Below are 18435 nucleotides of genomic sequence, written 5' to 3'. Positions count from 1 at the left end.
ATTATTATATGTCAAAAAGGACAATTTGATATACTAATCGACGGGTCTGACCATTTTTCAAAAAAACAGTTAGTATTTTAATTATTGAATATATTCCAAATTACAGATATAACTTTGTTATTTTCTATTATCTTGTAAATGGTAGAGAATAAAAATTTGATATTTTGCAGTTATGTATAACTTTACAAACCCTATCAAATTAGCTATCAAAATGACAGTGTTGCCATTTAAGAAAATCGACGATGACGTCATATCTCTAAATTGGGACACCCTGTATACATTATTATTGAATGTCAAAAAGGACAATTTGAAATACTAATCGACGGGTCTGAGCATTTTCCAAAAAAACAATTAGTATTTGAGATATTGAATTTATTCCACTTTACAGACTCTCTCTGTATACTCGCATTTGTACCTAGTCCTCCCTACAGGGCGTCTCAAACTTAACATAAGAAAAACATTTCTTTTCTTCCACCCGGTATAAGTACAAAAAAAAGTTTGAGTAAACCTTTGCATAACTGTGTAAATACTAAAAAAAAGTCTAAAATAATAAAAAAAATTAGCGAAAAAATCTACTATAAAAATTCAGCAGAATTTTCTATATCCCTAACTTTTGACGAGCAGTTTATTATCACTTTGGATTCATCGCGTTTGCCAACATTTAAAAAGGTTATGTGAAACGCGGTGGTCATCCAGACATGATGTTGTTATGGCTTTGTGTCGAGCTTTCCGACAAGTAATTATATCTTTAACAAAAATTTTATTGCTATCAAAAAACAATAAAAAATTAGAAGCTAATGCATTATTAGAGCATATGAATAATTTTGAATTTGCCGTTAACATTACTATTCAATCTAAAATACTTTATTCAACTAACATCATAACTTTTACAATCTGAAACAGCAGAGCTAACGGTTTTTCAACTTTTTGAAAAAACTCGTGATAATCTTCGAGAAATGAGAAATTCGTTATCCGAAATTTTAGCAGAAGCAGCAGGAATAGCAGAATAGTGGGGATTATACCGGAATTTAAAAATAAACGGAAAAACGTATAAAAAAATTTACGATGAGCTCAGCTGAGACTAAAATATAACTTGTAGCAAAAAAAGTTTTGGAAGGTAATGTTTTCAATGTAAATTTAGATATAATATTGCAACAACTTACTAATAGGTTTAAGTTTGTCGGATTAAGAGACATGAAGGTATAATAGGTTTTCATGTCTATTCCCAAAAAATCTATTAACACTAACCGATGAACACTTATTAAAGAAAGGCCAAATATTATCATTTACTCATATTTTAGTAAATGTTTATAATACGGGGGCCCACAAAAATTGTCGCAGGGAGCCCCAATCTTCAGCTACGCCACTGATCGCCGGCCCTGTGAAAAAGGGTTTTTTCGCCGCTACGGTTTCTATATTGTATGCGTAGTTCACAAAGTATAAAGGGCACGTGTTTTTATATAAACTGTTAATATTCTCCGTTTTGTTTTCAAAATCTTGAAAAAAACAATAAAGAAAAATAAATTATTTCAGTCAGATTCTTCTTCTGCAGTTCCTTCTCCTATCGGAGGTTGGCTATCATCACAGCTATCCGTACCTTATTGGCGGCTGCTCTGAAAAGATCAACTGAGCTGCAACTATACCACTCTCTTAAGCTTCTCAGCCAGGAAATTCTTCTTCTACCTATGGATCTTTTTCCACTAATTTTACCCTGCATTATGAGCCTTAATGTCTCATATTCCACACCTGTAGTAATGTGGCCTAAATATTCCAGCTTTCTTGTTTTGATGTTCTTTATCACCTCGCAAACCTTTTGTAGCCTTCTTAACACTTCTGCGTTCGTAAATCGGATCCATGCTATTTTCAAAATCCTTCTATAGCACCACATCTCAAATGCTTCCAACTTTTTTATGTTGTCTACTTTCAGTGTCCAGCTTTCCATTCTATACAACCAAGTCAAGAACACGTAGCACCTTAAAGGCTCTTATTCTAAGGTCCAGAGGAAGGTCTCGATTAACAAACATTTTTTTTTTCATTTTTATAAATGCTTTTCTTGTAATTTCGATGCATGTCCTGATTTCTCTACCTTGGTCGTTATTTTCTGTTACCCAGGTTCCCAGATATTTGTAGTTATTTACTCTTTCTAGTTGTTTTCCCTCGATATCTAGCCTTCCTACTGTGTATTGCTTAGAAATAGTCATGAACTTGGTTTTCTTAACGTTCATTTGTAGTCCATATTTTTTATACTGACTTGATGTAATCTATTTACTAATCGTTGCAGTGCTTCTAGACTGTCTGCAAAAATAGCGGTGTCGTCTGCGAATATTATGTTGTTCAAGATTTTTCCGTTTATTGATATACCCTGTTCTTCCTCTGATATTGCTTCCTTAAAAATAGCATTGCTGTACAGGTCGAATAACAATGGAGATAACACGCAACCTTGTCTAACACCTTTTTTGATTTCTATGGTTTCCGTTTCTGATTTTAACCTTTGCTTCTTGGTTCCAGTAAATATTGACAATAACTCGTATATTTCGACTGTCCACATTCTTTTCTTTTAAAAGTTCTACGAGTTTATGATGTCGTACTCTATCAAAGCCTTTAGATAATCTTTAAAGCAGACATAGAGATCCTGGTTCATATTTAGTCGTCTTTGTGCGAGAACGTTAAAAGCGAACAGAGCCTCTTTTGTTCCTAGTCCTCCTCTGAATCCAAACTGGGTGTCATCTATATCTTCTTCTATATTTTTTGTACAATCTATTTAAAAAATCAAAGACTATGAATGAAAAGTTTAGCAAACTGAACTATAGATTTAAAAATGTGACTTCTTTGTCTGCAAAAATAAATTTTTTTGAACAACTACCTATTTAATTTATAAGTACTCGTATTTAGGAAATTAGGAATTATTCCTTGTAATATTTTTATTTTTTTTATTAAGAAAAATGTTGCCGTAGTTTTATCACTACATCATCACCATCACCATTTATTAATGTTAAAATTTAAGTGAGCAGGTTTTGATATATAATTTGATATTTTCGTTGTTGGGTACATAATTTGTCTTTTTACTCGCCATCGTTATTATTTATTTGTGTTTATTACACTATTTTGATGGGTTTTCATTGGTTTTAAATGTACTGTAGTACTGTTATAATATAATATAATAATTGATTATTTCATTTATTTCGAAAATTAATATAAATTAAAATTTGTACTTTTGGTTGCCGTTACGTCCTTTTCGTTTTATTTGTTTTTTTTAAGTTATTTTATGTAATTGTATACAATTCTTGTTTATTATTTAATTTTCTTAAAAAATTAAAATATCTATTAAGATTCGTTTATTATTATGTTCTGTTCTATGTAATTGTCTTTTCGTTAATTTAAATGAAATTAGACTATATATTTTTTTATTTTTGAAACAAGATTCTAAGAATTCAATATTTTTTCTTTTGAAGCAAAATTCTGAGAATTCAATAAAAAGACACTACAGATGAATCAATAAACACATGTTATACAGGGAGATATTTTAGTATTATTCAAAACAACTTTTGTGCCTTTTGCAATTCAGCAAATTGGCTAAAAGGGTTGTATTACTTAAAATGTATAGCAGGGGCTGTAATAGTATTAATACATACATATAAATTAAACGCTTGTTTAAAAAAATTTAATTTTTGCAGGAAAAGTTACATTTTTTACATCTATGGTTCATTTTATTAAACTTTGAGTTCATAGTCACATTTTCATGATTTTTAAGTATTAAATATTTTTGAAATAAAGAATTTTGCAAGGAAAAAAAATAATATACAATTTTAAATGCCTTATTGAAAAATTCTACTATTTTGTAAAATTCTTATTGAAGAATTAAATTTTTTTCTATGAACAAAACGAATTAATTTTTTTAAAATCAGCCCTGATTTTTTTCCAGTTTGAATAAATCACTTGGCTAGGTGATAGTAGTTTGACGTTTGACCAAAATTTGAGGCACATGAACTTACCTTTCAAAAGTTATAACAAATAGACATTTCAGTCAAAATTCATAATTCGCCCCATACACCGTTAGTATCCCATTAGTACCCCGTTATTAAACAATGGGAGCAGACACTTTCAATGGTCATTTGTTATTCTCCCGAGGGGCCTCCACACGAGATAGGAGTATATATGCTATAGTCAAAGCCCGAATTTCAGGCACTCCTAGGTTTGACTAGGCAATCCTCAGGACTGACTGACGGTCTTAGTCAAAGCCCGAAATAAATTACAATTTCGGCCTTTGACTAGTCAAACCTAGGAGAGACTAAGTTGGTCAGGCAAAGGTCGAAATTTAATTTTATGAAATCAGGGTTTGACTAGTCAAACCCCGATCAGCTATTAAAATGTCGTAATTTGTTAGATTAGGTTTAATAAAACGTCATTTTTTAATTTTAATGTTTAATATTTTTATATTGTCGTAACTAAAGTAAAAAAATTAGTGTTTATTCTCACATGTTGAAGCATTATGTTATTTATAGTTGCACAATACGTTAGACCTTTTACACTTACATAATTTTGAAGAGCATTTCTTATTGCAGTAGCATTTTATAAAGCCTTGTCCTCCAAGTTTAGAATATTTTGTAGATTTTGTACTAATTTCTCTTAGAGACGTAACTCTATATAAACCATCAATTGTTTTATCTTGTATAATACCCAAAATATTTGGAGCATCATATTTTGCTCTATCAAAGCAGGGGATAGGTCTTGTTACAGTTTTTCCGATCAAAATTGGAGAAAATTTTTTTCACTTAATTGTTTCATAGCATTAGCCTGGGCATGAAGACCTTTAATCGCTTTTCCTTTATTTATTTTAATCTTTTCTGTCTGTGCACATCGCATTCATGTAACTTTTCTTTCAAAACCTTTATAGTATGCACCAAGTGTACTGTCAGAGCACACAATATGTATGTGCGTCAGAGACCACATATGAAGAAGTAATCTAAATTGTTTGAGAATTTTCTTCCTCTCCTGGTGACGACGGTCCAGCGGCTTCGTTAATATTATGGTGATCCTTGGTTTTTTCTCCGATGGCAATATCTCTTTTCACAGTTGACGATGACATTCCCATTCCATCTGTTTGTGCTAAAATAAAACTCATATACTTTATATTATGCCAAACCAAATTACGTGTAAATAATAATCAAACTCCGTTCGCTCAACTTAGACGCATTTTGACAGATTCAGAGTAGGAAATGTACAACACAAAGTTTCCTATCTCCCAATATTAACAGCTCAAATAAACAGCACACTTGGTGCATACTATGAAGGTTTTTAAAGATAAGTTACATACATCCATTGTACACAGATAGAAGATATTAAAATAAATAAAGGAAAGGTGATTTAAGGTCTTCATGCCCAGGCTAATTCTATGAAACCATTAAGTGGAAAAAAATTTCCTCCGATTCGATCGGAAAAACTGTAACAATGCCTATCCCCAGCTTTGATAGAGCCAAAAGAGATGCTCGAAATATTTTGGGTATCATATAAGATAAAGCAATTGACGGTTTATATAGAGTTGGTACGAAACCTGGAACAATAAACACTATTTTTTTAAGAAATCAAATAAGAGAATGCAAAGAGAATTTTCTTAATTTCGAAGATGTTCCTGATGTTAAGCTGTCTCTAAAAAAATTATTACAAAATATTCTAAATTTGGAGGACAAGGCTTTATAAATGCTACTGCAATAAGAAACTTCAAAATTATGTAAGTGTAAAAGGTCTAACGTATTGTGCAACTCTAAATACCATAATACCTCAACATGTGAGAATAAACACAAATTTTTTTCTTTTAATTACGACAATATAAAAATAATAAACATTAAATTTAAAAAATGACGTTTTATTAAACCTAATCTAACAAATTACAACACTTTAATAGCTGATTGGGGTTTGACTAGTCAAACCCCGATTTCATAAAATTAAATTTCGACCTTTGCCTGACCAACTTAGTCTCTCCTAGGTTTGACTAGTCAAAGGCCGAAACTCTAATTTATTTCGGGCTTTGACTAAGACCGTCAGTCAGTCCTGAGGATTGCCTAGTCAAACCTAGGAGTGCCTGAAATTCGGGCTTTGACTATAACATATACACTTCCTCATGACTCACCCTGTATATAAAGTAGATTGTATGTCACCCATTTATCATTTTCCAAAATGAGAAATCATGTAAAATAGTGTATTTTAACCATCAAGTAACAATACCTGGTATAACTACTAAGAAATGCAATTATTAGAAGTACTATGTTGTGTTTTTTGTACGAGACAACGCAAGGTTCTTGTTCTTTACTTTCCGGAACTTTCACCTTGATCAAGAAACGGAGCTGATTTCGTCATGATTTATTCATTAATCATTCTGTTTTATATAATCATCATCCAATTTCATGAATAAAATTCTTAACACTCGGATTCAATACTTAGAGTGTGTTTTTGTATTTGACTGATAACGTACTACTCCAATGATTGCTGATTAATGAGGGTTGATACAGGAACACGGATACCTTAAGGGATGATGTTTAAGATACAGGAGGTTAAAAATTTAAAATCAAAATTAGAGTTGGATGAAAAGTACCTACTTAATAAGTATAATTTAAAAAATTATACCTACTCTAATTTATATTAACTAACGTTTAAAAGTTTTAAATTTAAATTAGTGTTTATTAGCAACATGGCAATCTCAGACAAAAAACTAACAACAGAAAGTACAATATTAAAATAATTCGAAAAAAGATAATAAAGAAAAAGTATTAATACAAATCCAAAAAAACAGTCTTCACAGGAGAGTCAAATAGAAAATACACGTCAAACTATAAAAAAGACTATAGGTGGAGTACCAAGTGAAGAATTTAACAATACGAAAAGTATTCTCTATTATTTTCTGTAGATACTCTCTGACTGGAGAATGAAGTTTTCACTTCATTAGATGTTACATTAAAAATAAATATCCGTTTGCTGCCGTTATTTGCGTTTCAACTTCTCTATTTTGTTGTCATTGCTGATTGCTGATCCTAGATTTAGATGATACTTTCAGAATTCTTTCAGAAGATGGTAAGCAGAGTTTATATGCCTTGGAAGTTCTAGTAGTAAAACCCAATGCACTGCATTATCGAACCACTTTCATACAATTATATTTTTATAAAATATCACACCGTATAAATAAAAAAAAACTGGAAGAAGGAATAGATGATAGTCAGTTTGGGTTCAGAAACGGACTAGGAACCAGAGAGGCGTTATTTGCTTTTAATGCGTTCAGCTCAAAGATGCATGGATCTGAATGTGGATGTGCATGTTTGTTACGTTGATTTTGAGAAATCATTTGACAAAGTAAGACAGGAAAAATTATTCCAAATTCTAAAAACAAAAAACAGACAAAAGGTACTTACGAATAATAACAAACCTTTACTGGAATCAATGAGCACAAATTGTAATAGATAACGAACCCAGTCCACAAATTGTAGAGGAGTTAGGCAGGGATGTATTGTGTCTACATTACTTTTTAATGTATATAGTGAAGCCGTTTTTGAAGAAGCATTACTATCTCAAAGTGAGGGAATAATAATATTTAACGGAAGATCTATCTAACGGAAGATTGTAGTAATACGTGGGAATTTAAAAAAATCATTATTTTCCTAACTAGTGTGGAAAGTGATACTTTCACACACGAGACTGCCGTTGACCGGAACGACGCGATAGCGGAGTTCGGGCAAGCAGTCGAGTGCGGGGAAGACACTTTCCGCATGAGTTAGGAACAATATTTTTTCTAGGGACGTACGTTTGGAAAAAAGCCACAAAAAATAGAGTTATATAAATTTTTATTTAGAAGTGAAAACACACAAAATAATTCTTTGGCCAAAGTAACAAGACACTTACTCAACACACACACTACACATGACACTAGGTACCTAACTGTTCAAAATTACCGTACCTACCATGCCAATGGCCATTAGTTGTCGAGGCATTAGCTAAATAAAAAAAAATTCTTTGGCAAGGTTGTCAAAACCAAACTTTCAATATAATGGGTTACCACGACGACGATATTGGTTTCCATGACGACGATTCAAAACCATTGTACCTAATTGTCTACTGATCTGACTTTTAAATATTATGTCAAAATAATTTTTCTACGGCCGTGCTAAAAGAGCCACTTTCACGCACGCATTTCGTCGTGCAAGAAAGTAAAATACCTTGTAATATGGCATTATAATATATTATAATACATGCAATAAACTAATATTTAGATATTATTTACTAATTTATTTCAAATTTATCTTATTGTGTTCATGTTTTAATGAAATTAGCGCGATAATTCGATGAAATAAAATTATTTTGACATAATATTTAAAAGTCAGATTAGTAGACAATTACAATGGTTTTGAATCGTCGTCATGGAAACCAATATCGTCGTCGTGGTAACCCATTATATTGAAAGTTTGGTTTTGACATCCTTGTTAAAGAATTAATTTGTGTATTTTCAGTTCTAAATAAAAATTGATATAACTCAATTTTTTGTGGCTTTTTCCAAATGTACGGCCCTAGAAAAAATATTGTTCCTAACTCACGCGGAAAGTGTCTTCCCCGCACTCGACTGCTTGCCCCAAGTCAACGGCAGTCTCGTGTGTGAAAGTATCACTTTACGCACTAGTTAGGAAAATAACTATTTTTTTATTATTTTTATTTTTTTTTGTGGAATTATGGCTTTGGTGAGAATCAATTAGCTTTAAAATTGTTAGAAATATATATTTTTAACACAACAAATAAATAAAATATTATAAAATAGAAATTGGTTTTAAATTCGAATTTAAATTCGTATTGTTAGATTTTTTCTCATCGCGCGACTGATTACGTGACAGAAGTGAGCGCGACTGCTCCCGGGTTAAAGAAGAAGACAATATCACAAAAATCCATTTAAATATCATGGGAAACAATTGAAATTAAAAAAATACATTTTTGTCCCCGTACTTATTTTACCTAACGGACAACACACGCACTAAACTTTAAAAAATCGGCTTCATTTATTTCCCCCGAGTTCTATATCTACGAGTATATGTACTAAATTTCAATAAGAGATGCAGTGCATGTAAACAACGATTTTAGTTGTCAAAGATGTTCAAATTGTATCTGCTCGTTCCATAGTAACTGGATATTATTGAAATCACTTTATCACTTTTTCTCTTTTATCGAATATTAGTTTTTATTTTATAGTGTATAAATTATTTTAAACACTGAATATATAGATAGTGAAAAAATAATCCTATTAATTAAATTAATGAAAAATTGACGCAATTTGTAACGAGTAAGCGATGGACTGCCCCAGCTAATTGAAACAATATTCGAAAATATTACTTCAACCAACTAAGATAGCCATCGTTACACCCTTAGCTTAGCTCAGTCACTCAGGTGTGTGTTCGTCTTGTCCTAACCTTAGATATGAACTCTGAAAATTTAGAATGGTAGCAAACAAAACAATATATTTTAACCAATCATGTTTATTGTTCATAAAGATATAATAAATAAAATGACTTAGTAAATTGCATTAACAAATGTATTCAAATTCTTGCCAAAAACTAACAATTCTGGATTATACTTATGGCTTTTGGTAGCTGATGGTATCTTCTTGATGTCGTATGGTACTGCTGTAGACTTCTTGTAGGCCTGGGCGGATCTTCGGCCCTAGGCCCCTGCAGCTAGAGATGGTGGTCGTTGCAGTCCGGATGTCATTGTCTTCGCCTTCAAGTGTGCATCACCGGTGATGTGAGGCTTAGGTTCCCGAAGAGGAAAAGGTTGATCTCTTTCCAAAAACTAGAAGAGTAAAACACATATCAACGATCAAGAAGTTAATAACCAAAGTGTGCCAGTCTACCATTCTTCAAGATATAATCAAAAAGAGTAGCAGATGACAAAAACAAATTACTTAAATGAAATTAAGATGAGGAGAATAGTTAAAATTTGATTCACACGTGCATATTAATAGATGAAAAAAAAATATAAAAACCAAACACATGATAGAACATTTGAAGGTTAGATATAAAAAATGTTATAAGAAGGAATGGAATGGATGGAATATAATGACTGTAAGAAATTATTAAAAAAAACTATATGTAACTCACCCCAAGAGGAAGATTTGTTGAAATAGAAATTATTTATTTTTGAAGCTGCTCTGCCTTTTAAAACATTACCCCTCCATTTTGAGAATGAGATATGGGGGTTGTCACTGTCATTAAAATGACATGACAACGAACCTTGGACCGAAATTTGAAATAACGAACATGGAACACAAGAGATGATACAATGTAAATAGGGTAGGAAATGGGTAAACCAAATAGAAGAAGATAATTATTAATGAAATATTAAAGAAAATAAGGTAAAATAATTATTTAAAAATAAAATACCAAAGATGTGACGTTTGCAACGTTACAAATTATACAAGTAACCGTTATCCAAAAATATTCAAAAACTGAACGAAATAGCCATCTCTATGTTGCTGATGACTACATCGCTATCAACTAATGTTTACATCTCCTGCATCATTCAGCCTTCTGCATCCAAAATTGAACATAGGCCTCCCCTAATTTCTTCCAGTTCTGTCCGTCTTGGGCTTCCTGCAACCAATTCCCAGCAACTTTTTTGACTGTCATCTGTCCATCGCGTAGGTGGTCTACCTCTACTTCTTCTGTCTGCTCGTGGTCTCCACTCTGTAATTTTTTGGTCCAGGGTCCACCTCCCGTCCTTCATTCTGGCTATATGGCCCGCCCAATTCCACTTCATCCAGGTTATTCGCTCTATCGCTCTATGACATCTGCGTAGCTTATGTGAATAAACTGTAGTTAGGTACTACATCTATGGGAAAACTAACATAGGCGAGCGGCAGGCAACCCCAAAATGACCAGGTACTGACCACGGAGAGGTGAATGACCAATTTTAGACATACTGTATGTTTTTGACGGTGCTGAAAACGAGAATGAGATTTATTTTGAATTTCATGTGGGGAACATTGTCAAAATCGCAATTTTGCCCCAAAAATAAAAAAAATAAAATCACGTTTTTTTTGCGTTTACCTCGCTACAACTCTGTTCCATTTTAATATTTTTTTCTAAAATTTTTACAATATATTATAGCTCTAACATTTCTGAAGACAACAGTATCTGCTTCAAGCTTTAATTCTTATTCTGATAAAGGTTGTGAATTTTTCAAAGGAAAAGGTGCGGATTTGCGCATTGCAAAGTTTAATCGCAAAAGTTGAGTGACGAAATTTAAAATTTGTCCTTTTAATCACGTTTATGTTAAAATAGAGAGTACAAAGAAGTTTGCTAGAAAATTTTATATCAAAATGTTTTATAGAAAAAACAAATAGTGCAACTTTTATTATCGACATTAGAAATCCCCAATATACCTAACGGTTATTTTTCGAGATACTGACCATGGGTGGTGAATGGCTAATTTTGGTCTTAGATTATGTTTTTGACGATGCTGAAAACGAAAATGAAATTTATTTTAAATTTTAGGTGGGGGAATATTGTCAAAATCGCAATTTTACCCTAAAAATAAAAAAAATGAAATCACGTTTTTTTTGCGTTTAACTCGCTACAACTCTGGTCGATTTTAATATTTTTCTTTAAAGTTTGTACACTATATGTTGCTCACTTTTTTGAAAACAATGGTATCTGTTTTAAGCTTTTAGTCTTATCCTAGTAAAAGTTATGAATTTTTTAAAGTACACGGTACAGATTCGTTAATTGCAAAGTTTAATCGCAAAAGTTGAGTGTCAAAATTTGAAATTTATCTTATTAATCACATTTATGTTAAAACATAGAGTACAAAGAAGTTTTCTGAAAAGTTTTAGTTTCAAATGTTTTATAGAACAAAAATGGCGCAACTTTTAATATAGACGTTATACATCCCCAAAATAACGCTTAGTTTTCGAGATATTGACCATGGGTGGTGAATGGCTAATTTTGGTCTTAGATTATGTTTTTGACCCTGATGAAAACGAAAATGAAATTTATTTTAAATTTTAGGTGGGGGAATATTGTCAAAATCGCAATTTTACCCTAAAAATAAAAAAAATGAAATCACGTTTTCTTTGCGTTTAACTCGCTACAACTCTGGTCGATTTTAATATTTTTCTCTAAGGTTTGTACACTATATGTTGCTCACTTTTTTGAAAACAATGGTATCTGTTTTAAGCTTTTAGTCTTATCCTAGTAAAAGTTATGAATTTTTTAAAGTACACGGTGCAGATTCGTTAATTGCAAAGTTTAATCGCAAAAGTTGAGTGTCAAAATTTGAAATTTATCTTATTAATCACATTTATGTTAAAACATAGAGTACAAAGAAGTTTTCTGAAAAGTTTTAGTTTCAAATGTTTTATAGAACAAAAATGGCGCAACTTTTAATATAGACGTTATACATCCCCAAAATAACGCTTATTTTTCGAGATACTGACCATGGGCGCTGAATGGCTAATTTTGGTCTTATTTTATGTTTTAGATGGTGCTGACAATGAACAAGAGGTTTATTTTGAATTTTATGTGAGCGAACAGTGTCAAAATCGCAATTTTAACCTAAAAATTAAAATAAAAAGAAGTCTTGCATTTTTACGTTTAACTCGCTACAACTTTGTTCCATTTTAATATTTTTTTCTAAATTTTCTACAGCAGATATTTCTCACCTTTGTGAAGACTATGAAGGCAACTGTAGTCTTTCAGTCTTTTTTTTTTTTTGTAAAAGTTATGAATTTTTAAAAATCAAAGGAATCAGATTCGTTAATTGCAAAGTTAAATCGCAAAAATTATGTGACAAAATTTAAAATTTATCTCTTTGATTACGTTTGTTAAACCATAAAGTTCAAAGAAGTTTTATGGGGAGTTTTAGATCTAGATGTGTTATAAAAAAAAATTTTGTGCAACTTTTAATTTTAAGAAAATCGTGGTTTATTTTTTTTATTTTTGGGGCAAAATTGCTTAAACTTGATTTTCGTTTTCAGCACCATTAAAAACATAAAGTAAGACCAAAATTAACCATTCACCACCAATGATAGGTACCTATCCCGAAAAATTAGCGTTATTTTGGAGATTTATAACGTCGATGTTAAAAGTTGCACCATTTGTTTTCTATAAAACATTTTGATCCAAAACTTTCCAGAAAACTTCTTTGTACTCATGTTTTAAAAAGAATTCAGTTTAAAATCTGTATTTCAAATTTTGTAAGTCAAATTTTGCGATTAAACTTTGCAATTTACGAATCTGCACCTTGTACTTTAAAAGATTCATAACTTTTACTAGAATAAGACAAAAGCTTAAAGCAGAAACCATTGTCTTCAAAAAAGTGAGCGATATATAGTGTACAAACTTTAGAAAAAAATATTAAAACGGACCAGAGTTGTAGCGAGCTAAACGCAAAAAAACGTGATTTCATCTTTTTTTATTTTTAGGGTACAATTGCAATTTTGACAATATTTCCCCACCTATAATTTAAAATAAATTTCATTTTCGTTTTCATCAGGGTGAAAAACATAATCTAAGACCAAAATTAGCCATTCACCACCCATGGTCAGTATCTCGAAAATTAAGCGTTATATTGGGGATTTCTAATGTCGACATTAAAAGTAGCAATATTTTTTTTTCTATAAAACATTTTCATCTAAAACTTACCAGAAAACTTCTTTGTACTCTCTATTTTAACATAAACGTGATTAAGAAGCCAAATTTTAAACTTCGTCACTCAACTTTTGCGATTAAACTTCGCAATGCACAAATCCGCACCTTTTCCTTTAAAAAATTCATAACCTTTATCAGATTAAGAATAAAAGCTTGAAACAGGTATCGGTATCTCCAGAAATGTTAGAGCTATATACTGTAAAAATTTCAGAAAAAAATATTAAAATGGAACAGAGTTGTAGCGAGGTAAACGCAAAAAACGTGATTTTTTTTTATTTTTGGGGCAAAATTGCGATTTTGACAATGTTCCCCCACATGAAATTGAAAATAAACCTCATTTTCGTTTAAATCATCAAATCATCAAAACCACACAGTATGACTAAAATTGGCCATTCACCTCTCCCTGGTCAGTATCTCGAGAAATAAGCGTTTTTGCGGGGTGTTCCGCTCGTCTAACAGTATTATTATTGTTAGAATAACTTTCTAAGGTATATCCTAAAATTAAATTTTTTGAATTTAAACTGTAAAATTTAAATCAGTACGTGTAGGTACTTACTCGTAGATTTTGTGCATCTCTTCATTTGAAAAAAAATTTACTTTTTCCTACTTTTAACATTTTGATCAGATACCTACTTTTATACCTTTTTTTTTTAGTTTTTTACGATTTTAATAATAAGAAAGACCAGCAGTTGGAGAGTAGGTTAACAGACTGAGGCAAGGTCAGATATACCGACCTTGACCAAGCTTCATATACTCAAGTACCATCGTTGGTAGTACCGTTAACATTTAACGCCTACACACTTCAACATTCTAGGTCTCTTATTAATATACATGCTGAACGATAAATATTCATTGCTTTTCATTATATTTTTTTTTATAAAATTAGGAATTCTACCTTATTACAAGACAGTATAATGATGATTTTAAAAGTTTTTTATTATCAAAAATGTTCTCACGGTAAAAAACGAAATTTTATTGTATTGATTGCTTGTTTTATGTCCTTCTTACAACTATTAAGTTAGAATTTGGTTAATCAGAGGCAGAGTTCTAGAGAAGAAACAAGAAAAACTCACTTTCTCGTTCAATCAGTGGAAATTTCACTCAATGATGAATTTGTATTTAATTAAAAACCCAGGTTAATTCTATTCATCACTCGAACTTCTGAAAAATTTTAAATGTAGAACCCATTAGTCTGTGTCTAACAACTAATTGGACTACTCATGCAAACAGTTTTTTTGTACCAAGACAAGTTTTCTTGATTTCTTTGGCCTTTGATTACTGGTTTTCGCATTTTGTACTTAGTATCATCTTGTTCCTTTGGGCTAGGAGAACGTAACGAACGTGGAGACCGTTTGATTGAATTTGCAACTGAAGAACAGCTCGTAGTCACAAACACTTTTTATGATCTTTCTCCAAGACGACTGTATACGTGGAAATCTCCTCAGGATACTCCACATCACACAGTACCTAAGAAATCAAATAGACTATATCCTTGTCAACAAACGATTTAGAAACTCTATAACATCTGTAAAAACGTACCCGGGATCCGACATAAAATCGGATCACAATCCACTTGTCGACAAAATGAAACTTAGAGAAAGAGAAAAAGAAAAGGTACAAATACGCCTAAAAGAAGAAACGTGGGTTCATACAGAAATAGATAGCACAGAGTTAGAACTAGAAAAGATACACAAAGTAAGTCAAGAAATATCAGAGAAATACTTAAGACCTGAAAGAACGAAGAAAAAAGAATTGATGACAGAGGAGATTCTATGTATGATGGAAGACAGAAGAAAGGCTAAAGATAATAAGAATAACTACAACAAAATAAATAACGAAATTAAAAAGGTTATTAAAATAGCAAAAGAAAATTGGTTAAGCTCGAAATGTACAGAGATAGAGTTATTACAACAAAAACATGATTCGTTTAACCTCCATAAAAAGATCAAAGAAGCTGCAGGCTTATATAAACACAAGAACACTGGATTTCTGACAAATAATCAGGGAAACATAGTATTAGAAATAGAACAGAAAAGGGATATTTGGATTAAATAAGTGGAAAAAACTTTTCAAGATATACGAAGTAACACTGGCATCACAACAAACACCAATTGCGAATCTGGACCTCCACTTACAGTTGAAGAAGTAACGTATGCCATCAAAAGTACCAAATATGGTAAAACAGTAGGCCCTGATCATTTTCATTCCGAATTCTTAAAACTTATGGACTACGACGGCATAAAATGGTTGACAAATATAAATGACAGGCATAATTCCCCAAAAATGGCTAGAATCAACTTTTATAAATCTTCCAAAAAAACCCAATGCGAGAAAGTGCGAAGACTCTAGAATTATAAGCCTTATGAGCCATTTACTTAAAACATTTCTAAAGGTCATTCACAAACGAATATATACAACGTGCGAGGAACAACTAACAAGAACACAATTCGGATTTCGTGATGCTCTGGGAACAGGCCCTTTTTGCTGTACAAGTGCTATTTCAGAGATGCAGGGATGTAAATTGTGATATATACGTATGCTTTATAGATTACCAGAAAGCATTTGACAGAGTAAAACATGACAAATTATTAACTCTAATGCAAGAAATTGGAATTGGCAACAAAGATCTAAGGATTATTAGAAACATTTATTACAATCAAACGGCCAAAATCAAAATAGAAACCAGTTAACTGATAAAATTTCAATAGAACGAGGAGTACGACAGGGCTGTATTTTATCTCCACTACTAAGTATTCAATATTTACTCTGAATGGGTATTTAAGGAAGCTTTAGACGGTTGTGCGAAAGGAGTATTAATAAATGGTGAATGGTTGAATAACATTAGATATGCAGATGACACCATAGTTTTTGCCGATAATCTGAATGATTTACAGATATTAACAAATCGTATAACAGAAGTCAGCAACAGATACGGACTAGCTCTTAACATAAAGAAGACCAAATTTATGACAATTAGTAAAAAACCAATATTAAACGCTCAACTTACAGTCAACCAACAGAATATCGAAAGAGTTGAGCAATATACATATCTGGGTACGAATTTAAATAGCCAATGGGACCATTCAACAGAAATTAAACAGCGAATAATAAAAGCGAAAGCAGCATACGTTAGAATGAGACCCATTTTCAGCAGTCTAGACATCATTAAAAACAAAATACCGTCTGTTGAAATGCTACATATTCACAGTTCTGCTCTACGGAATGGAAGCGTGGACACTAACTGTTGCATCTATGAATCGGCTCTAAGCTTTCGAAATGTGGTGTTATAGGCGCATCTTACGTATATCCTGGGTTGACCGAATTACTAATGTGGAAGTCCTGCGTAGAATGGGGAAAAAGTGTGAAATTCTCATAACAATCAAAACAAAAAATTAGAATATCTAGGAGATATAATGAGAAATCAAGAACGTTACGGCCTTCTCCAACTGATTCTCCAAGGGAAGGTAAATGGTAAAAGCGGACCGGGAAGAAGACGCATTTCCCGGCTTCAAAATTTACGAAAGTGGTATTATAACACCACTACCACTGAACTGTTCCGCGCTGCGGTAAACAAAGTCAAGATAGCCATGATGATCGCCAACATCCGGAACGGATAGGCACTTTAAGAAGAAGATCATCTTGTTACTCACAAATCTCTGGAATGGTGGAGGAATTCACCAGAACAAACACAAGTGAAACAGTTTATTACAGAGCATACTCGCCAAAATTTACAGCAGACCTAATAAGCGAAGACAGGAAAACAGTCAAAGCCATAGTAGGTCTGTTAACAGGGCACTGTAAACTGAATAGTCAGTTAAAGCTGATGGGATTGGAGGTGATGACCTAGGCAGCTTCTATCAGCTAGAAGAAACAGCAGAGCACATTTTATGTCAGTGTGACAACCTTGGAAAATGTTCGTTTATTTGCAATAGGCGAAGAAAAGTCGCCGGCAAAGAGGTAGCCTACGTGGAAAGTTTAGTCTCGAAGATATTAGACCTTTTAAAAAGGGTCAGGCTAGAGAATATAATCTAGGGCTAGAGGACCACAATTAATATATCTGAAAAGGTTGCAGTGAAATAGGCCAAAAGCAACCTTATTGAATCTATCTATTTTGTTACTCCTCTTGTGTCGTTTATTCTCGATGGTCATATTCGCAGCATGCTCCTCTTCACATCTTGTATACTTGTTGCGGTCCTTTTGCCTTTTTTCTTTTTCTGAAAGCTGTATCTTATCAACCGGTTGCACTGCAGCCAATTGGCATGTTGTACATCTTCCATTCCTTTATGAACCCATTCCAGGATTCTGGAACCCTGTACTAGCTCATACAGGTTTAGTGGGTGGGTGCCATATCCACATATGTATTTAGAGTCACTCCGTTGTCTCTAAAAAATGTTTGCCACCTGCTATCCCGTGCCTCGCAGTCATGCAAAATATGGTTGACCGTTTCAGGTTCTCTGCTACAGAGTCTGCAGCTGGAGTCTCCATGAAACAGTCCTATTGTATTCAGGTGCCCCTTAACTGGCGCATGCCCACTAAGGAAACCTGTTATGGCTCCGAGCTGATTCCTGCTTATTTTTAGCAGTACTTCAACCCCACTAGCACATGTCTGTCCGATATATATCTTGCCATGTGTTTGACCGGGTACATCCTCTCAGTGTGAGTTGTGTTGCGTGTTGGCTTCGGATCCAAGCTTTTTTACGTTCTCGGACAATGCTTTTTGGCACTGCCACAGCCGTCTTTGGACCCAAGTATTTTTTAGCTG

At 32.6% G+C, this 18435-nt stretch overlaps 1 protein-coding gene across 3 annotated transcripts in view; it reads left to right on the top strand.

The window, feature by feature from the left end:
- LOC114330016 (uncharacterized) overlaps positions 1–18435 on the top strand; it is a 117527-nt gene that overhangs the window by 42277 nt on the left and 56815 nt on the right. The gene's annotated exons all lie outside the window — the stretch shown is intronic.

This window comes from Diabrotica virgifera, chromosome 2 (genome assembly GCF_917563875.1).
Source record: "Diabrotica virgifera virgifera chromosome 2, PGI_DIABVI_V3a".
NCBI lineage: Eukaryota > Metazoa > Arthropoda > Insecta > Coleoptera > Chrysomelidae > Diabrotica > Diabrotica virgifera.
Note: the sequence above shows the minus strand (reverse complement) of the source record. Positions and strands in the feature narration are given on the sequence as shown.